The sequence below is a fragment of the Lemur catta genome, chromosome 1, assembly GCF_020740605.2.
Source record: "Lemur catta isolate mLemCat1 chromosome 1, mLemCat1.pri, whole genome shotgun sequence".
Classification (NCBI taxonomy): Eukaryota; Metazoa; Chordata; class Mammalia; order Primates; family Lemuridae; genus Lemur; species Lemur catta.
Genome location: NC_059128.1, coordinates 66,634,802 through 66,650,968, shown reverse-complemented (window position 1 = coordinate 66,650,968; position 16,167 = coordinate 66,634,802). Strand labels below are relative to the sequence as shown.

The window sequence follows — 16,167 nt, the reverse complement described above, 5'->3', positions numbered from 1 at the left end:
CAGCCTGAGCAAGAGTGAGGCCTCATCTCTACCAAAAATAGAAAAAAAATTAGCTGGGCGTGATGCCACGTGCCCGTAGTCTCAACTACATGGGAGGCTGTGGGCAGGAGGATCGTTTGAGCCCAGAAGTTTGAGGTTGCAGTGAGCTATGATGACGCCACTGCACTCTAGCCTGGGCAACAGAGGGAGACCCTGTCTCAAAATAAATAAATAAATAAATCTGAGCACTGTAAATAAGATACTCAAATAAGCTTTATTTGTCTAGTGATAAATATATCCGGTATCTATTTCTAGTCTGATCCTCATTCCAAGTACTAGGGGGAGTACAGACGGGGAATAGGATTTATTTTACTTATCTGCTTTTCACTTGATCGAAAGCAATTTGAGGGAGGAATTATGTTTTGTTTTGGTTTATGTTTTTTTCAGAGCTTTACACATTGTAGATAACTCTGAATTTCTGGAATGAATACTTAAGCTTAGGGATTCCTGAGCATGGTCTGCTTACAGAGAATCTTGTCAGCATAGTAACTGTACTCATGACCATAATTTTAGTAAGAGTTTAAGAGTCCAAGGAATTTTAATTGGTGAGAAAATCTATTTAGGGTAAATATTTATTAATTGAAAATTATTCTTATGTTCAACTGATTTTAGTCATGACTGATGTTATCATATTGACAGCACTACCCCTCAGAGCCTATGTAAAAATATATCATAGCTGTCTGCAGTAACAAAGTCCCAATGCTTTAAAATGGTTTATGTCAGCAGGGAACTATGTTTTGACTTCTCAAATAATACAATCATACCTTGCATAAAGTAAACCCAATCCTGGAGAAATAACGAATTGTGAAAATGGCCCTTTTAAATCTTCTGCTGGGCTTGTTTTATTAGCACAAATACTTCCAGAGGAACTAGATGAACAAGCCAACAAATAGCAAGAGAACAATATCTTTAAATGAAATTCCTGAAATCCCTTTTAAAACAAACAAGAGACAGCTAAAGTCCAGGTAAATGCCCCTGGAATGGGGGAAGGCCTGGCTTATAACATTAAACATCTAAAACCTGGCTTTCTAAAAGAAAATACTTACTTAAATTAGAACAGTGATGTAAAAAAAAAAAAGAAAGAAAAGAAAGAATTGGCATTTCAAGGACCAAATTACCAAAGTAAGGTTACCTGTCTCTCATAAGGCTAAGGGTATACGGTTGCTGTCATCCAAGTATGGTCCAGGGAACCCTAGAGAGACTTTTCAGGGGGTCTGGCATACCAAAACTATTTTTATAACAACAGTAAGACATTATTTGCCTTTTCCACTTTCATAGTCTCACAGTTGTATGTGCAAGGTTTTCAGAGTCTACGTGGTGTGAGATAATGCCACCACTCTGATGGTTAATGGAATATATCTCCACCTCTGTCTCTGTCTCTATCTCTATTCCACATAAAACCTCTTTGGAGTCTTCTTGGAATCCATTTGTAAGAATATAAATGTATCCTCAGACCAAAAATTTGAGAATTCATGCTTTACAGAATATATATTCAATTTATCACAGTCTGACTTTGAATAACATTTCACCACTTCACATATAGTGCAATAAACTTTCAACATTTATCCTCCATCCTTTGTGTTATTGTTGTTATACATTTTTATTTTACATAAATAAAAAACCCTACAATGCAGTTTTATAGTTTTTCCTCTAAACAATTATTTTTTAAAGTTATTTTAGCACTTTAAAGTTAAGCTCTGACATGCATTGTTTCTGATGAAAAGTTGGCTGCCATTCTTAGCTTTAACTCCTTGGATCTAATATGTCCTTTCCTGTCCTTCTCCCCCTCCCACCCCAGCTGCTTTTAAGATTTTCTCTTTATTATTTGTTTTAAGAAACTTGATTATGATGAACCTTGTTTATAGTTCTTTCTCTTTGTATCTGTGAATTTATAATTAAACCTGAAAAAGTATCAGCCATTTTTTACTTTAAATATATTTCTTCCCTATCTTCTTCTGAAACTTAAGTTAGACATGTATTAGATCCTTGAATTTGTAGAGCTCAAGGGCGATATTCCTTTTCACAATCCTTTGTGTCTCTGCTTCATTGTGGATAATTTCTGTTGCTTTTTCTTAAAGTTCCCTGAGTTTTTCCCCTGTGGTTTCTAATCTGCTGATAATCCTATGCAACTTATTTTTCATTTTATTTATTTATTTATTATTTCTACAAGTTCCATTTGGATCTTTTTATTTCTTTCCTTTTTCTCCTCTTCATGTTCCTATATTTCTTTACATCCTTGAATATCGTGTGTGTATATATTAATACACATATCACAATAATTTTAAAGTCCTTTCATATTAATAGCATTTATGTCATCTGTGTCATTTTTGTTTCAATTGATTGATTTTTCTCCTGGTTATAGATCACATTTTCCTGTTTCTTCACATACCTGATAATTTTGATTGGGTGTTAGATGTTGTGTACTTTACATTGTTGCACGCTGAATTTTGTTATATCAGTGATATAAAGGACATAAGAAACCAAGAAGGGGGAAGGGTGGGAGGGAGGCTGCGGGATAAAAGCTTATCAAAAGCCTCGACTTATGCATTATACAAGGTATACATGTAACAAAAACATTTGTACCACCTTAATTAGTATTTTGAACTTAAAATAAACAAACAAAAAAACCCTACAAACTAACCAAAAGTATAGCAGTCCATGATGGATTGGTAAAAACACTGGTCCTTCATCCCAGATTATTTGAGAAGAACTGCATTAGATAATATTTCCTCTGTGAGATGGCATGCTGATTGTGTCTCGCGGGTGGAAGAGAACTAATTCAGGCAAAGGACTGAAGAAGAGTAGAGAGGAATTTCTAGGCAGACGGAGCCTTCTCTGAAACATGGAAACCATAGGGACGTATGCAAGGAAGAGGTCTCAGACTATTCTACTTAAAAGTTGTGCCTGAGCCTTGTTTGGGAAGTTATAGATCGCTGCACCATGGAGAAAATGATGCAAGTAATAATTGAATATTGCCCGAAGTGTAGTTTGTGTGTCCATAAAGTGAACGTTAAGTGCTTTCTTTTTAGAGTGCTACTCCATTCTACCTTCCCCTGAAGCTATTTTATTATATTACTATTAAAACCGGTCAGACGAGGCTGTGGTGCCACTTTCAGGAAAGCCACCAGAGGGCGCTGCTATCTCAGATGCTGTTGGCATTTGCTTTCAGGTGGTGGTTTGACCGCGTATTTTCTTTGAAGTCACAAGACAGACTGTTGTACAGAAAGGCGCTCTTAGGTTATGACTGAGGAGTTTCTACAAGATCTCACTGGAGACCAGCCCTACTACTAGATTTGATGTATTGCAAGGAGCAAGGATCATTTCCTTCTACCAACATGCTTTCTGTCACCTGCTCAGTTCTTGTGATCTTAATATTTAGTAAGTAACATTTTATCTTAAGCTTTAATGATATTTCATTTTCCTATAATAATGATAACCTTTAGTCTTCTCCATATAACAAGGTAATTTATTATTTTTTAATTTTTTTTAGGGAGGAGCAATGGAGACTCAGTGAACCAGACAGAAGGCACAGTTACTCTGTCAGAGGGGGCACCTGTGATCCTGAACTGCACTTACCAGACCACTTATTCAGATTCTTACCTTTTCTGGTATGTCCAATATCTCAGTCAATCTCCTCAACTACTCCTGAAGAGCTCAACAGAAAACCAGAGGAGTGAGAATCAAGGTTTTCGGGCCAATCTTGTTAAGAGCGACAGATCCTTCCATCTGGAGAAATCCTCCCTCCACATGTCAGACTCAGCTGTGTACTACTGCGCTCTGGAGGACACAGTGAGAGGGACTGCAGGGGGAGCTGAGCACAAACCCTGAGGGCTTGGGGGGACTGACGGTGAGCAGTCTTAGGAGGCCAGAGTTATATTCTCGCCCTAGGCAGTGTTTAATGTTTCCATAAGGAAATGAACCAATCTCAGGTCTAATTCCTGGAAACCTAGGAGGTTGTGACTTACTCTGCAGGTAGTATAGGGTGATGTCAGTGTTAAAGGCAACCCAAGTTTTGATCTTCAGAAGGGCTGGTGCTCAGCCAGAAAGGCTTCTTTCTCCTTCAGACTCATGTGCTGCCTAACGATGTTTTGGTCAACAAATGGGCTGCATGTATCACAGTGGTCCCATAAGATTATGTTTTTACTGGACCTTTTTTTCCTATGTTTAGACACATTTAGATACACAATTGCCATTGTGTTACAGTTGCCTATAGTATTCAGTACAGTATCATACCATACAGATTTGTAGCCTAGGAGCCATAGGCTGTATTATATAGCCTAGGCTATATAATATATATGTAGTAGGCTAACCATCCAGGTTTGTGTAAGTACACCCTATGATGTTCGCATAGCGACGATGCATTTCTCAGAACATACCCCTGTCACTGAACAACGCGTAACTGTACCTCTCATAGGAAACATTTCCAGGAAAACCTTGACATGGGATTAATCTCTACCAAGATGTTTTACCTATTTAACTATTTAAAATCTCCAGGGATCCTGTGCTCTTCATGCAACCATTTATGAACCAAATGACAGACACAGAATCTGGTCTTTATTTTCCTGCATGGGTCTTCACAACAAAGATAGGCTTTGCCTCTCCTTGGTCCCTGGTGCAGAAAGTTCAACCCATCTCCCCACCAACACTTCATTCCATGAAGCTGCTCAGGAAGCACTGCTTTAAAAGGCCTCTCGAGAGAAAAGACACTGAGGGACATCTCCTCCCCTGCTGTCACCCAGATCTTTAAACCCCTCTGCTATCTCCTCCCCTCTGTTATCACCCAGATCTTTAAACCCCAAGGATATGGTGTAGTCACTCACTCAGGATTGGGCTTTGGGTTCTCTGATAATTCATCTGAAATAGAAGAAAGGAGCCCAGGATTTTGGCACATCTCAACCCTTTAAACAACATACTAGTTTAAACCAAAATATTTCAATATCCTTATATATTTCTCTGTAAAGCAAGAAAGATCTTAATGCAAAGATCATGGATGCCTCTCACAAGAAAGACCCATGTCTGTCTGTGTGTATAAAGAGTAAGAAAGCTATATATTATCTCTTACTGATTAGGGAGCCAAATGGATAATCTAATCCCACGTTTTTTAACTCCAAAGTTGAACTGTGGTAGCCCTACATAGAAAAATTACTTGAACATTGGTCAAACTTCAGACCCTAGAATAACTTCTCAGTTCTAACAAGAAACTATAGACATTAGAGGTTTGGGACTTGCAACCCACCCCCAACATCTGAGGAGGGAGTGAGGCTAAAAGTTAAGTTGATCATCAATGGCCAACGGTTTAATCAATCATGCTTATGTAATGAAGCCTCACAAAACCCCAAAAGGACAGAGTTTGGAGAGCTTCCAGGTAGCTGAACATGTGGAGGCTCACAGGAAGGTGAACGATACTTATCCATGTGCGGGAGAACGTGGTGAAGTCCATGGGGACAGAAGCTCCTGCACTTGGGGTCCTTCCAGACCTTACCCTATGTAGCTCTTCATCTGGCTGTTTATTTGTATCCTTTAAAATATCTTTTGTAATAAATTGGTAAATGTAAAAAAAAAAAGGAAAGAAAATAAACAGGTAGGACGCGAGTAAAATTTTAAAGTGGTTCTCATCAAAAGACAGTATTAAGAAAATCAATAAACAATCCAAAGTCTGAAAAAATATTCCAGGAAGACATAGCTAGAAAATGATTATTTCCAAATGTATAAAGAACTCCCACAAATTAACAATAAGAGGACTGCACAATACTAAAATATGAATAAATGAAATGATCAGTAAGTACTCATACAGACTGAATGTTTGTGTCCCCCAAAATTCATATGTTGGAACCTGTTGTGATTTTGATTTGTTATGGTTTCTTTCTAATTTGGTTTTGAGGTCTCTCTCCTGAGAGTGGCGGTAAGCCAAAATAGCCCCTGTCTAGGAGAGCCTCAACTGGGGGGAAGTTAAATTTAGGTGTGTAGGTCAGCCTAGATATAATGAAGAAGTGAAACAAAAATGTATACAATAGAATAAATTTATTACTCCTAAGTCCTAGAGAGGTTAGGGGTGCCAACGGGAGGCAGAGAGGAAGTCTGGAGGCAGCAGGGACCTCAACCAGCAGGTGGGGAGTGAGAGAGAGAAGGTGGGGGAGGTGCACGGGGGCGGGGCGGGGGGAGTCAGTAGCTGTGGGATGCATTGGGTTTTGGGTCAGTGGAATGAGGAAGAACCACACAGGAGGGGAAGTTTCAACTAGGCCAAAGGTGATGGAGTACAACTTGTGTCAGGCCTACAAATAGATGCCAAGGCAGCAACTATTTTAAACAAATTTATGACAGAACCTAACCACAACGTAATGGCATTTGGAGTGGGGCTGTTAAGAGGTGACTGGGCAATGGGAATCGTGCCCTTTTAAAAGAGGGCCCAGAGAGCTTGCCCCTTCTGCCAGGTGAGGACACAGGTGAGAAGATGGCTATCTATAAGCCAGGAAGCAGGCCATCACTGGACACTGAATCTGCTGGTGACTTGATCTTGGATTTCTCAACCTCCAGGACTGTGAGAACAAAATCTTTTGTTGTTTATAAGCCACCAAATCTATGGAATTTTGTCATAGCAGCCCAAACAGACTAAGACAAGTACATAAAGTAGACTAAATATCATCAATCACCAGGGAGATGAAAATTAAATCCACATTCAGATGCCATTTATCTCTGCTAGAGGATCTAAGAACAAGCTATTGTTTATTGTCAAATATGTGCAGCAACTGGACCTTTCACACAGTGCTGGTGGGATCGTAAAATGTCACAGTCACTTTGGAGACTTGTGATGGCTCAGCAGGTAAACCCATGGGTATTTAGCAAAGAGAAGTGAAAACATAGGCCCACAAATGACCCATACAAAAATATTTGTAAAAATGTCTATAAACAGGAGAATGTATGAGCAATTATGGGATATCCATACAAAGGAGTATCCCTCTATAATAAAAAGGAACTATTGACTGATAGCACAACAATATTAATGGATCTTTAAAACCCTACACTGAACAGTAGAAACCGGACCCTTCCCTCCAAATATAATTCTATTTACATGAAATTCAGGAACAGAAAAAACTAAATCATAGTGACAGAAGTAAAAATGTGGTTTCCTCTGGGAAGAAGGGTTTTACTGGAAAGGGGCACAAAGGGATTTTCTAGGATCATGGAAATGTTCTATTTATTGTCTTAGGTGGTGGTTACACAGGTGTATAAAATTCTCAAACTCGCTGAAATGAATAAATAATATCTGTGCATTTTATTATGTCAATTATACTTTAATAAAAATGAACCAAAAATAAAATAAAATAACCAATATACACAGAAATGTTCACATGCATAATTATAGAGTTAGATACATTTTCACAAATTGGAAAAACCCATGAAACTAATACCATATTAAGAAAAGGGCATTACCCACATGCCAGGCCATTCTTGTACCTGCTCCCTGTTTGCTCCCAGCCCAAGTAACCATTATCCTGACAACTAAGTGCAAAGGGTAGTTTTGTACTTTACTTAAATGGGATCATTTAGTATGTACTCTTGTATCTGGCTTATTTCACACAATCTTAACTTTATGAGATTTATTTGTATTATTATGTGTAGCTATAGATCTTTATTCTCAGAGCTGTTGGGTGTTGCATTTTCTTTAATCATTTCATTTGTGTATATTCAGCCTCTCAGGGCATGTTAATGTCCAGTTAGTCTTTGTTGATTCCAAGTCTCAGGCAGTTGTCAGAAGGATTGGGAGAAGGCTAGGCTGTAACTATGGCAGATCCAGCTGTTCTGTAACAATTAGAAAAATAGAAATAAATTTCTGCAGCAGCTGCAGAAATCTGGCAAATTAATTTTTATCTCTGTGTATTTTATTTTATTTTAGTTCTTTTTCAAGGTACATTTTTCTACAATGAAATGCATTTACATGTTCAATTTAGTGTGTTCTGAGAACTATATATACCCTTGTAACACAACAATACATACAACATTTCCTTCACTTCAAAAGTCCCTTTGTACCCCTTTCTAGTCAAATTCCTCCTCTTAGAAACAACTGCTTTCTGACACTTTTATCACTAATTAAATCATCCTGGACTTTAAAACACATTATTTTCTCATAATATAAGAGGGACTTTAAATGTCACTAAATTTAAATATTCATTGAAGGAAAAGAACATAAATAAACAATTAAAAGCTGCAGTCAATTGAATCACATTCATAAATCAGCACATGGACACAAGCAAATCAGTCATGAGCTTTCACGCTGCTGAAACATGAAGATGCTCCCAGTGAAAAAAGCCTTTAAGCCACACCTGCTGCAGCAGAGGACTGACAGAGGCACTTGCAATTTTTGAATTGTTTCATTTATGATCTAAAAGAATACTAACATGTGGTCTGGTGGTTTGGCTGCACTCAATTGGACTCCAGGGTGCAATATTTGAAAGCCAGGTTTTTTTTTTTCTAGCACAGATTTACTATTGACTGCTGTTGGACACATGCAATTGGACAAATTTTATTAATCAGGAAAATTTGTAACACCATTAAACAGACAAGGAACTTTATTTAGTGTAAATTTTCCCAGAATCCAATTCCTTGGAGTATAGGAAGAAAGAGTTACGACTCTTGAGAGTGAATAGTTTTATCTTCTTGTCTGGAAGAAAAAATCTGTGAACATATTTCACTGTAGATTTCTGCTGGAGACAAAAAGTATACACCAAACAAAAAGATGAGTGATAATTTGTTGTCAGTGTCACCATAACCCATAATAAATTGTATTTCTTATGAAACTTATGAATCCATCTTATTAATAGATGCATTGGCTAAATATAGCAAATGGTTGAATCATTAATGACCTTCGATTTAACTCATATTCATGTCCAGATATAATTACTGTCCATTAAATTATGATAAGACCAAATAAGCAGGTTAGAGTCTCCAGCCATGTCAAAAAGCCATGGCATAACACAGGCAAACTGATATCAGTAAATTACATTTCCTGTTCTGGCACAGAAACATCTTACAGCTCAGTAATTGTGCACGTGACTCCTTAGGCACAGGCAAGCTTTTAAGATATAAACTTGAAACAGAGCACAGCATCTTTTACTCAGAGGAAGAACTTCCAACATGCTGCTCCCCTGCCTTCTGAGAGTTGTCATAGCCTCTATCTGCCTTGGTAAGGATGGTAAGGATGGCCACAAACGCAAGATGCAGGCTTTTCTCAGCTCCCAAGTTTGGGGGTAGAGGTGGGTGGTTATTGTCTAATGGGGTTTAAAAGAGTAGGGTAATGGATGGGGGAATCAGAGCCCTGTCCCGCATTAGTTCCTTACAAACCCATGGGTACTGCCAGGAGAATCAATCTAATTCTCTCTCTCTCTCTCTCTTTCCCCTCCTTTTTTTTTTTTTTTTTTTTTTTTTTGCTCAGGATCCAGTGTGTCCCAGAAGATAACTCAAGCCCGTGCTACAATTTCTATGCTGGAGAGGAAGGTTGTGACCTTGGATTGTGTATATGAAACTATTACTTTCAGTTATTATTTATTCTGGTACAAACAATCTCCAAATGGGGAGATGATTTTGCTTATTGACCAGGAGTCTTTTAATGAGCAGAATGCAACAAAGGGTCGGTATACTCTGAACTTCCAGAAATCAAGCAGATCCATCAGTCTCACCATCACTGCCTTGCAGCTTGGGGACTCAGCAATGTATTTTTGTGCTCTGAGAGAAACCACAGTGAAATAGGTGCCTGTAGGAGCCCTATAGAAACCTCTTATCAACATGAGACGTCCCCCAGCTGTGAGCACATAGGAAGAACACTGGTGAGAGTCGCAGTGTGGACAGGAAGAGACAGGAGCTGTCAGCAGAGATGGGGGTTTGGAAGGGAGAGCTTCACTCTAAGAAAATGCTGTCTCTCTGGCTCAGAGAACATATGTAAACATGTCATTTGTCAAAAGCATTTTTATCTTCAATTCTTCTTCATTATCATTTGTAAGCTACTTTACTACCTAGCTCCTAAAGACTCCAGATGGCCTCAATTTCAGACAACTCTGCATTAAATTCATGTGCAGATTAGCTGTCTTAAAACTACTGAACAGACATGCCCCTTTGCTATTGTTTGATGATATTAGATGGAAATTAACTTTGTGGATTTGTTTTTATCTGGAATTCTAAACAGAAAGATATTCTTCCTTTTAAAAGGAATTCCTATACCCATTGTGCAAAAAACAATAATAATAAAAAAGGGCATTTTGTGTGTGTGTGTGTGTGTGTGTGTCAGGTGAGAGACAGAAAGAGAGAGATACAGAAACAGAGACAAAAAGAGACAGAAGGAAGGGTGGAATTACGTAGCCAAATTATGAAGTAATTAACTAGTTAAGTTTTGTAAAACATACTAGATGAAAGTAAGCAAAGTTTTCCAGGGAAATATTTTATTAATAATAAAGCAAATAGATGTAAGTAGTTTACAAGGGAAATAGTCAAAGATTTGAAACAAGAAAAATACACCCTAGAATCTGCTGCAAGAAACAGTAATACTGAGAGATACTCAAAAAATGATTCCTGACATTTAGCAGAAAATTTAAAATACCAGACCTGAATTAATGGATTACCTCTCTCATTTAAGAATTATTTCCAATCTGTTTGCTTTACACACGTTTTGTAAGAGTCTCCAAGCATATATTGTGGTCTATAAGCCTTTGGTGGCTCTCTCCAAAGTCTAAGACAACAGGAATTGTTGCAAATAATATCCTTTATATATTTATGTCTATTTATATACAGATGTAAAAAATTCCTATTATGCCTACAAAACTGCGGGCTCCATAGGGTCAGGAAATTTATATGTATTATACATCATTACACAGTACTTGCCACATAGTGGTTGCTCATTGAATATTTATTGATCGAAGAATATCAAATGGATTGATAATATCGACAGATACAGAGCTTCTATCCTTTGGAAGCTGTTACATGAGTATAGATCAATTATCTCTTGAATATCCTTTTCTAATCACCATAAGACCATCCCTTCTATTTGAATGTGTCATATATTTCCTTTCTTTTTACAGATTTTCCTCACAGGGCACTATTTACAGGTTTGCCATTTAGGTGGTCCCCATCTTTTTGGCACGGACACAGGCATCACCATCACCCGAGTGATTATATAACAAGGTATACATCTGATTCAGCTTCCTGTGGACTTGGAAGTCCCTCCTATATATGTGTGCTGATTCTTCTTGGCTTCAGCCAGTGACGGCATCCCTCTGTCTTAGCTCTTTTCTGGCTTATCTCCTGAAATTTTAGGATTTGAGCCTCGAATATTTACTTACTTTAGCTAGAGATATGCATCCTATAAAGCTGAGGCTGGTAGTGTGGGAGCCAGGCTGAAAGTAAACCACAGTTGTCTCAGTTCATGCTTTTCCTTTCCATCTGAATTTCTAGGGCACAAATGAAATGACTCCTGCATGTAGGTGTTTTCATACACTAGCTGCTGCTCTTGTGTAAAATTGGGTGGAGTCACACGCTCTGTTGCCATTTGTCTTTACCATTGCCATGACTTACTCTGCTTCTTTTTATACGTTGTCTTTCCAGTCTAGTGACTTAGCTGATTTACTTAGCTTTTGGATAGATATTTCTTCCACTGTAAGTCCTAGCTTAAGACTTAAGGAAAATGAGCTTCTTTTTCGGATTTCCTGACTCTGGCTCCAAAGGCTAAATTATTTCAATCAAAAATCATTTAAAACTTCTGGATTTTTAACCATTAAGAAGACTTTTAGAAAGTATTGTCCTCAATTTTAATACTGATCTTTTCAAAATTCACCCACGAGAGCAAAAGCAGGACTTTGTTCCTGGGAGAAGCATGACTACATCCTGGGGAGCCAAGCTCTTTGGCCTTGAAACTGTGATTGTGAAAAGAAGTAGATGAAAGCATGTAATTTTAGCAAAAAGTAATAACAAAAAGAGAGATTTCTTGTTTTCTGGACAATTTGCAGAGAATTTTTTGTTTCTTCAAGAAACACATACCTAAGTATCAGGAAAGAAGTTATAGATGAGGGAGGAGAATCTCTTTTAGTTCATTTTGATGACTTAAAGATAGATAGGTATTTTTCTTATGGAATTTTAAAGTTTAAAAGAATGTGAATGTTAGGAAAATTTAAAGTTATCCTGGATAGTAAGACAGATGGAACTGTTTTCCAAATCTATAATTTAAAAAAACTGCCCTGTAACACATGCTAGGGGCTTTCAGAGGGTGGTGGGTTGAGAAGGGTTTGGTGTGGGTTCTATATTTTTAAATTTATTTTTAAGGTAGAGAGATCATAGCAAGTATAAAAAAGGAAAATGTCAGCCCTAAAATATAAAAGGTTATTTTTATAAAAAGTCTTCAACTTACATTTTGGTTATTTTGCTTTGAGGTAGTTACTTGATCACAGCAAATAGCTAAAGCTCAAGACAAAAATAACCACACATTCCTTTTAAAAAATATTTTAAAAAATAAACATCATAAAAATGAACTGAAAATGGATCATGGACTTAAATGTAAAATGTGAAACTATGAAACTTCTAGGAAAAAACATAGGAGAAAAATCTTCAGGATGTGGGGCCAGATGAAGGGTTCTTAGATTTGACACCAAAAGCATCACACACACAGACAAATAGGACTTCATCAAAATTAAAAACTTTAGCTCTGTAAAAGATCCTGTTAAGATTAAATGATAAGCTACAGACTGGGAGTAGATATTTACAAACCATGTATCTGGCACAGAATTATATCTAGACTATACAAAGAACTCCCAGAACTCAACAGTAAATAACAGAAGGATGGCCATCTTCTCCCTGTGTCTTCACATTATCTTCCCTCTCTGCATGTCTGTGTCCAGATTTCCCCTTGTATATTGCATTAGGGCCCAGTTTCACAACTTGATTGCCTCTGTAAAAACCCCACTTCAAATAAAGTCACATTTTGAGGTGTATGGGATTTAGGACTTCAATATATAAATTTTAGGGGGACACAATTTAGTCTATAACCCTCAATGAAAGCTCACAGCAGAGCTTTCTTTGCTGTAAAGAATTTCCTGTGTCATTATGCCCAAGGGAAAATGGGAGGCAGAGCAATAGAGTCCTGCCTCTTGACCAGTGAGTCTAGATAATGCAGGCCGTATTTGGCTCTTTCTGTAGGACAGAAATGAGAGGAAACTGAAGCAGGGGGTGGGAGTCATGGAGAAAATTACCTCTAGGTACTGTGTGAGGGGTTTTCCACAAGTTCATGGAAAATATGTATTAATATGCAAAAATTATGCCTAGATTTCAAAACAGTTTTGCACCAAAATAAACTCATATTAACTGTTATAACATGTCTGAAATAATAATAAAAACGAATCTATTAATAGTTTGCAGCATAAGAAGGATAAGACATCAGTTTGAAAAAACCCTCCTCGGCCGGGCACAGTGGCTCACGCCTGTAATCCGAGCACTCTGGGAGGCTGAGGCAGGAGGGTCACTCCAGGTCAGGAGTTCGAGACCAGCCTGAGCAAGAGTGAGACCCCCGTCTCTACTAAAAATAGAAAGAAATTAGCTGGACAACTAAAAATACATATAGAAAAAATTAGCCGGGCATGGTGGCGCATGCCTGTAGTCCCAGCTACTCGGGAGGCTGAGGCAGGAGGATTGCTTGAGCCCAGGAGTCTGAGGTTGCTGTGAGTTAGGCTGATGCCATGGCACTCTAGCCTGGGCAACAGAGCAAGACTCTGTCTCAAAAAAAAAAAAAAAAAAAAAAAAGAAAGAAAGAAAAGACCCTCTATCAGAGCAACATGAATTCTGCTAAAATTGAAACAAGAATAAGCATCAAATATATGGTGAAACATGAGTGGAAGAATAGTGAAATTATTGATGCTTTATGAAAAGTTTGTGAGGATAGCGCCCCAAAGAAACAACAGTTTACAAGTGAATAACTCTTTTTTTTTTTTTTGAAACAGAGTGTCGCTTTGTTGCCCAGGCTAGAGTGAGTGCTGTGGCGTCAGCCTAGCTCACAGCAACCTCAACCTCCTGGGCTCAAGCAATCCTCCTGCCTCAGCCTTTCGAGTAGCTGGGACTACAGGCATGTGCCACCATGCCTGGCTAATTTTTTTCTATATATATTTTAGTTGGCCAGATAATTTCTTTCTATTTTTAGTAGAGACGGGGTCTCACTCTTGCTGAGGCTGGTCTCGAACTCCTGACCTCGAGTGATCCACCCGCCTCGGCCTCCCAGAGTGCTAGGATTACAGGCGTGAGCCACCACGCCCGAAATAACTCTTTTTAAGAAAGGGACTAGAAGATGTTGAAGATGAAGCCCACAGTGGCAGACTGTCGCCATCAATTTTCGAGGAAAACATTTATCTTGTTTTTGCGTTAATTGAAGAGACTGATGATTAACAGCAGAAACAATAGCCAACACCACAGACATCTCACCTGGTTGGTTCAGCTTACATGTTTCTGACTGAAAACTTAAAGTTGAGCAAACTTTCCACTCAATGGGTGCCGAAACCGTTACACTCAGATCATCTGCAGACAAGAGCAGAGCTTTCAACGGAAATTTTAAACAAAGTGGGGTCAAGATTCTAAAGCATTTCTTGGGAGAATTATAGCAGGAGATAAAGCATAACTTTACCAGTATGATCCTGACGACAAAACATGATCAAAGCAATGGCAACCAAGAGGTGGGGTGGTCCAGTCAAAGCACAAGCAGACCAGTCAGGAGCAAAGGTCATGGTGATAGTTATCTGGGATGCTCAAATTGTTGTGCTAGTTGACTTTCTGGAGCGCCAAAGAACTGTTAACATCTGCTTTTTACGAGAGTATTTTGAGAAGTTAGCCAAAGCTTTAGCAGAGAAATGCCTGGGAAACCTTCACCAGAGAGTTCTTCTCCACTATTACAATGCTCCTGCTCATTCCTCTCAACAAACAAGAGCAATTTTGTGAGAGTGTCAATGGGAAATCATTAGGCATCTATCTTACTGTCCTGATTTGGCTCCTTCTGACTTCTTTTTGTCTCCTAATCTTAAAAAGTCTTTAAAGGACACCAATTTTTCTTCAGTTAATAATGTAAAAAAGACTGCATTGGCATGGTTAAATTCCCAAGGTGCTCAGTTCTTTAGGGATGGACTAAATGGCTAATAATATCACTTACAAAATTGTCTTGAACTTGTTGGAACTTATGTTGAGAAATAAAGTTTATATTTCTTAGTTTTATCATTTAATTCCATTTTTCCCTGAAATTTTTGAAGTCCCCTCATATTTTGACTTAAAAAATCTGCTGTGATTTGGAGGTCTGTAGATAATCTGATGTTTTTCCCTCTTCCAGATGATTCGTAATGCTAAAACCACACAGCCTGACTCCTTGGACAGTGCTGAAAAACGAGAACTGAACATGCCCAGTTCCCATTGCACCACTGGAAGAAATAAAACACAATCTGCTATGGACAGTTTGATAATCATGGCCCACAGTATCTGATTTGAGATTTAAAGAACAATGTGACCAATAAGATGTCTTCATTGCACATCCCTATGGACAGAAAGTCCAGTACCTGGTTTTACACCAGATTACCCTAAAAACAGTGCTGTGTATTACTGCATTGAGAGAGATGCAAGTGGGGCAGATTGGGCCACAATGTCTCCCTGGTGGAGAGAGGAGATAACTTTCATTTAAAGAGGTCATTGTGCGAGATACTGTGATATTAATGGAAGACGATGGAAAATAAAAGAAGAAGAAGGAAAGGAGAAAAAATAAGGAAAATGCACAGGAAATCAAGAACTGGGGCAGGAAATAAAAAACAGGGAGCCTTAAGGAGGAGCCTGGATATTGTCCTTTTTCCAATCTAAAATTTTCATTCTTGCTAAAGGTCCTGTGTAAAGTTCATAAATTGAGCATTATTCCTCTGAGAAATGTCTGGATTCTCTCAAGTTTTTCAACTATAGTGCATGCATTTGAGAGATAAATGGATCTTGAAAGTTTGCTAGAAAGAAACAGTTATATTAATATTTCTTATTTCAACTTAGCTTTCTATATATCTGTTAAGTACTCTATTTTATCATTAATCAAGTTATAAATTAATATTTAATTGTATAAATATTTAAGCAATATAGAATAAAAAG

At 38.0% G+C, this 16,167-nt stretch overlaps 1 long non-coding RNA gene and 1 gene segment (V, D, J or C); both read left to right on the top strand.

Annotated features, from left to right (window-relative positions):
* LOC123620673 overlaps nt 1-16,167 on the top strand; it is a 477,715-nt gene that overhangs the window by 41,528 nt on the left and 420,020 nt on the right.
* LOC123620848 lies at nt 9,161-11,173 on the top strand. The gene is made up of 3 exons (XR_006728970.1): nt 9,161-9,220; nt 9,470-9,531; nt 11,106-11,173. It is a non-coding gene; the product is annotated as an uncharacterized LOC123620848 (long non-coding RNA).